The sequence below is a fragment of the Macrobrachium nipponense genome, chromosome 18 (genome assembly GCF_015104395.2).
Source record: "Macrobrachium nipponense isolate FS-2020 chromosome 18, ASM1510439v2, whole genome shotgun sequence".
NCBI classification, from domain to species: domain Eukaryota; kingdom Metazoa; phylum Arthropoda; class Malacostraca; order Decapoda; family Palaemonidae; genus Macrobrachium; species Macrobrachium nipponense.
The window spans coordinates 46,740,066-46,745,065 of NC_087211.1; the positions used below are offsets into that span (position 1 = coordinate 46,740,066).

At 34.1% G+C, this 5,000-nt stretch overlaps 1 long non-coding RNA gene across 2 annotated transcripts in view; it reads left to right on the forward strand.

Moving 5' to 3' along the window:
• The window catches only part of LOC135196750 (uncharacterized), an 830,226-nt gene that overhangs the window by 165,266 nt on the left and 659,960 nt on the right, over nucleotides 1–5,000 (forward strand). The window contains exon 1 of one of the 2 annotated variants that reach the window (XR_010310455.1): nucleotides 456–593. The exons of the other annotated variant lie outside the window; for it this stretch is intronic. This is a non-coding gene — a long non-coding RNA (uncharacterized LOC135196750). Of the gene's footprint in view, nucleotides 1–455; nucleotides 594–5,000 lie in introns of those variants that run through there. 2 annotated transcript variants of the gene reach the window in all.

Sequence of the window (5,000 nt, forward strand, 5' to 3'; positions counted from 1 at the left end):
TGTATATATATGTATAATATATATGTATTTTTATTTATTTATATATAAATTCACATATATATATTCATAACTATGGAACTCTCATTACTCTGTTACATGCAATTTATCTTATCAAAAGTTTTTTATTATTATTTTATTATTATATAATATATATATATATAAAAAAATTATAATATATATATAATAATAATAACATACACACACACACACACACCACACACACATACATACCTACAGACATACGCACAGGCAATTCTGCATAATTACCTACTCATTGCATCTAACTCAATATACAAACGAATGAATATACTAATGTATAGGCTTAGAATCCCCCCCCCCCCCTCTCCCCCCTTCCTCGCTTTGTTTTCTCACCTGCACAACAGGCCTTTCTGAAAATGAGATATCGTCATTTTTACTCCTTATTTTTTTTTTGCTTCGCAGGCCTGAGTTTTAACGTGGAAGTTGGGTAGCCCCTCCCACTGGCCTCTGCTGGAAAATAAAGACCATTTTTCCTCCTGTCCTTCGGTCAGGTCCTTTGTAGGACCAAAACCGTGATTCGTACAGCGAAGAAGAAACAATGGAGAGCTAATTTGGTGAGTAAAATGATGTGCGAGTTTTTGGACAAATCCGTAAAATGCGTTGCTAGCGCTAACCCAGGGTTTTTCTCCCAGTGGTCACCGGGCAACGCTAGTTAGGCTGGGCTTTGTAGTTTATATATATACTATATATATATAATATATATATATATATATTATATATAATATTTATATAGATATATAATTACTATATATATATAATATATAGATATATATATATATAACATACATACATACATATATATATATATATATATATATATATATATATAATATATAATATATATATTATATTATCATTTTATACATTTTTCGAATAGATGTACTCTATAAATTAATTATGGTATGTATATATAATATATATATATATATATATATATATATATATATATATATATATATATTTACTATTTACATATTTTCACTTATGAATTCTTTTTTAAAAAGCAATTTGTTAACCATGGGATTTAGTGGCACGTATGAAGGTGTGAATGCAGTATACTATGCATGTTTGATGTATAACTTTTAAAACTAAATACTGATTTATATGATATTGCTTGAGTTTAATCTTGTAAAATAATATCCTTTTTTAACATTATGCTCCATACATTTACAATCCCTCTTATATACACACACATATATCTGTGGTTATATATGTGAAATATGCATTATGAAACATATATCATCATCATCATCACCCAGAAATTCTGCCACATGTCTTTCCTGTGCTTTATCTTTTTTACAAATTCTCCACCTCATTTCCATGGCCCCCTTATATATATATATATAGATATATATATATATATATATATATATATATATATATAAATAATATAATATACTGAATCACGAAAATTTGGAACGTGATGAATATAAAGATAAAGGCAACAGCCACGAAGGAAAGTGAAACAGTGGTGTGCCGCTATAAGGCCTTGTGACTTCTGTCCTTTACTAAGCAGACTTCGTAAAGGACAAGGAGTCGAAAGGCCTTGGCAGCCGCTACTCCATTGTTTCACCTTCCTTCGTGCATTTGTTTGTATATATATATATATATATATATATATCTCTCTCTCTCTCTCTCTCTCTCTCTCTCTCTCTCTCTCTCTTCTCTCTCTATATATATATACTATATATATATATATTTATATATATATATATATATAATAATATAATAATAATAATAATAATAATAATAATTGATTCAGTCACTTTTAGCGGTCAGCAGATCGGTAACTCTAGACATGTGAGTTTTAAACTTCCGGGTAATTAAATAGTTTTTCGTCAGTATCCGACTAGGCAAGAAAAACTTAGTCACTTCTATGTAAGTGTGGTCGATTTTTTCTTGGCCCATCAGGTAAAGGGTCAGAGCATTTCTTATTGGTTTTTAAAATTAACCATTACAATTTCTCTCTGTTCAGCAGATTGTTCAATACGCTTCATGAAACTGTTCAGCCAATAATTGTTTAGCCAAGTGGCTCTTAGATCATGAAAATCATTCACTTACTGATGTTTGCTGAGTGGCTCTTAAACCACGACAATCATTTAATGTAAGCAACGAGAAACATCTGCTCGCTTGAAAATATTCTGCCAAAATTCAATTTGTTCTTTGGCTCAAATTATAGTCGAGATTTCCTCCGCACGTGAAACGCATTATTTCATATCCTTGAAGACGCGTTCGTTTGTTAATTTTTTTCGTTTGTCAAACAGAAGAGATAGAATCTGAACTTGAGTGTTATCCGTCTTCGTAGGAGTGATTGATTAATATTATTGATACCGATTCATTTTCTTTGACTTTGCATACATTAAATTTACCCTGCTAAAATGGAAACGAGGCTTCTTATTAAGGTTGTTACTATACTAATATTTGCGTCCTAGTAACTTGTGTCAAATCAGATTTATAGTAGTTGTTATAGTAGCTCTAATCAGATTTCGAAGAAAGTGGATATATTTTTTTTTGTCAATGGCTTTCCTATGTAGACATATACATACATGCATACACATATACATACATGTATATATTATATATGTATGTATACATATAGATGTACGATATATGTATTTATGTATATACTGTGTATATATGTACACACATATATACTCATATATATATATATATATATATATATATATATATATATATATATATATATATATATATATATATATATATATATATATATATATATATATATATATATATATATATATATATGTCTCAAACTCAAAAGTACGTCCATGCATCCCGCACACAAAAAATAATAACCATAAATAAAAAACCTACAATGAATGACCACGCGGATAAAACCACACCCTCTCACTCGCCCTATGGTTTCGTAGGGATAAAATCGGGTGGAGCTATCAATCCGGTACACTTGCCTCTTCGATATCATTATCTGAATTCTTCTTCACATTGCACTGGCGTGGGTGCGCGCGAACTATAGCCCATGGCGGCGGCTCTGCTTTTCGGGTAGGGAAGCGCACCTCTCTGATAATCTCCGGGTACATTTCTGCGAGGAGGGACTAGGTTAAATGACACACACACTCTGTTTTTAGTGTGGATCGGGCTAGAATGATGGATCTTAGGTGAGAGAGGGAGAGGAAATGGGCTATTAGTATTCAGTAAATGAGGGAGAGAGAGAGAGAGAGATGAATTGCAAATGTGAGATAAATAGATAAGTGAGGGAGAGAGAGGAAAAATTGAAAAGGAAAAGTTAGATATAATAAGTGAGAGAAAAGAGAAGAAATATGAAGAGGCCAAGGTAGGTAGATAGACTGGTAAGTGCGAGTAAGGGAGAGAGAGAGAGAGAGAGAGAGAGAGAGAGAGAGAGAGAGAGAGAGAGAGATGGCATACTAATGTCCAAAATCGCTACACACAAACTCCCACGGAAGGCAGTAGTGGCAATGAATCATATTTATTTTCGTCTTGGTAGGTTGAATCCAGGGGTCCAAAGCAGCCTCGTATAACGTCTAACGCCATATGATAACAGCCCGGAAGCAGGCGCAAAGCCAGCTGAATATAAACAATAGTTAGTATTATGGCAACTTAATATCTAATTTTTTTTTTAGCAAAAATGGTAGGCACCAATAAGACAAAAGTAGTTAGCATATCTAAAAATGATTGAGTTTATAATAATAATAATAATAATAATAATAATAATAATAATAATAATAATAATAATAATAATAATAATAATAATAATTTTTTTTTTCTTTGCTCTATCACAGTCCTCCAATTCTCCTGGGCGGCATTTATAGTGTGGGGTTCTGCCTCCTTAGGAGTCCATCACTTTTCTTACTATGTGCGCCGTTTCTAGGATCACACTCTTCTGCATGAGTCCTGGAGTTACTTCAGCCTCTAGTTTTTCTAGATTCCTTTTCAGGGATCTTGGGATCGTGCTTAGTGTTCCTATGATTATGGGTACAATTTCCACTGGAATATCCCATATCCTTCTTATTTCTATTTTCAGATCTTGATACTTATCTATCCATATTTTCCCTCTCTTTCTCTTCAACTCTGGTGTCCCATGGTATTGCGACATCAATGAGTGATACTTTCTTCTTGATTTTGTCAATCAACGTCACGTCTGGTCTATTTGCACGTATCCCCACCCTATCTGTTTTCTGATTACCATAGTCCCAGAGGAAAAAAATCTTTGCCTGATCGTTTTCTATTTACTTCTTCAGGTTGGTGCTCGTACCACTTATTACTGCAAGGTAGCTGATGTTTCTTGCACAGGCTCCAGTGGAGGGCTTTTTGCCAGAATCATGCCTCTTTTTGTACTGGTTCTGTGCAAGTGCCGGACATTCACTTGCTATGTGGTTTATGGTTTCATTTTTCGTATTGCACTTCCTACATATGGGAGAGATGTTATTTCCGTCTATCGTTCTTTGAACATATATGGTTCTTAGGGCCTGATCTTGTGCCGCTGTTATCATTCCTTCAGTTTCCTTCTTTAGCTTCCCCCTCTGTAGCCACTTCCACGTGTCATCGCTGGCTAGTTCTTTAGTCTGTCTCATGTATTGTCCGTGCATTGGTTTGTTGTGCCAGTCCTCTGTTCTGTTTGTCTTTCTCCTGTCTGTATATTTCTGGGTCTTCGTCTACTTTTATTAGCCCTTCTTCCCATGCACTCTTTAGCCACTCGTCTTCACTGGTTTTCAGATATTGCCCCAGTAGTCCTCTCCCTCCTTCCTTTCGTGTTATGTATAGTCTGTCCTTATTTGCTCATGGGTGTAGTGCTTTGTGTATTGTCATATGTTTCCTGGTTTTCTGATCTATGCTGCGAAGTTCTGCCTTCGTCCATTCCACTATTCCTGCGCTGTATCTGATTACTGGAACTGCCCATGTGTTTATGGCTTTTATCATATTTCCGGCGTTGAGTTTTGACTTGAGTATCGCCTTGAGTC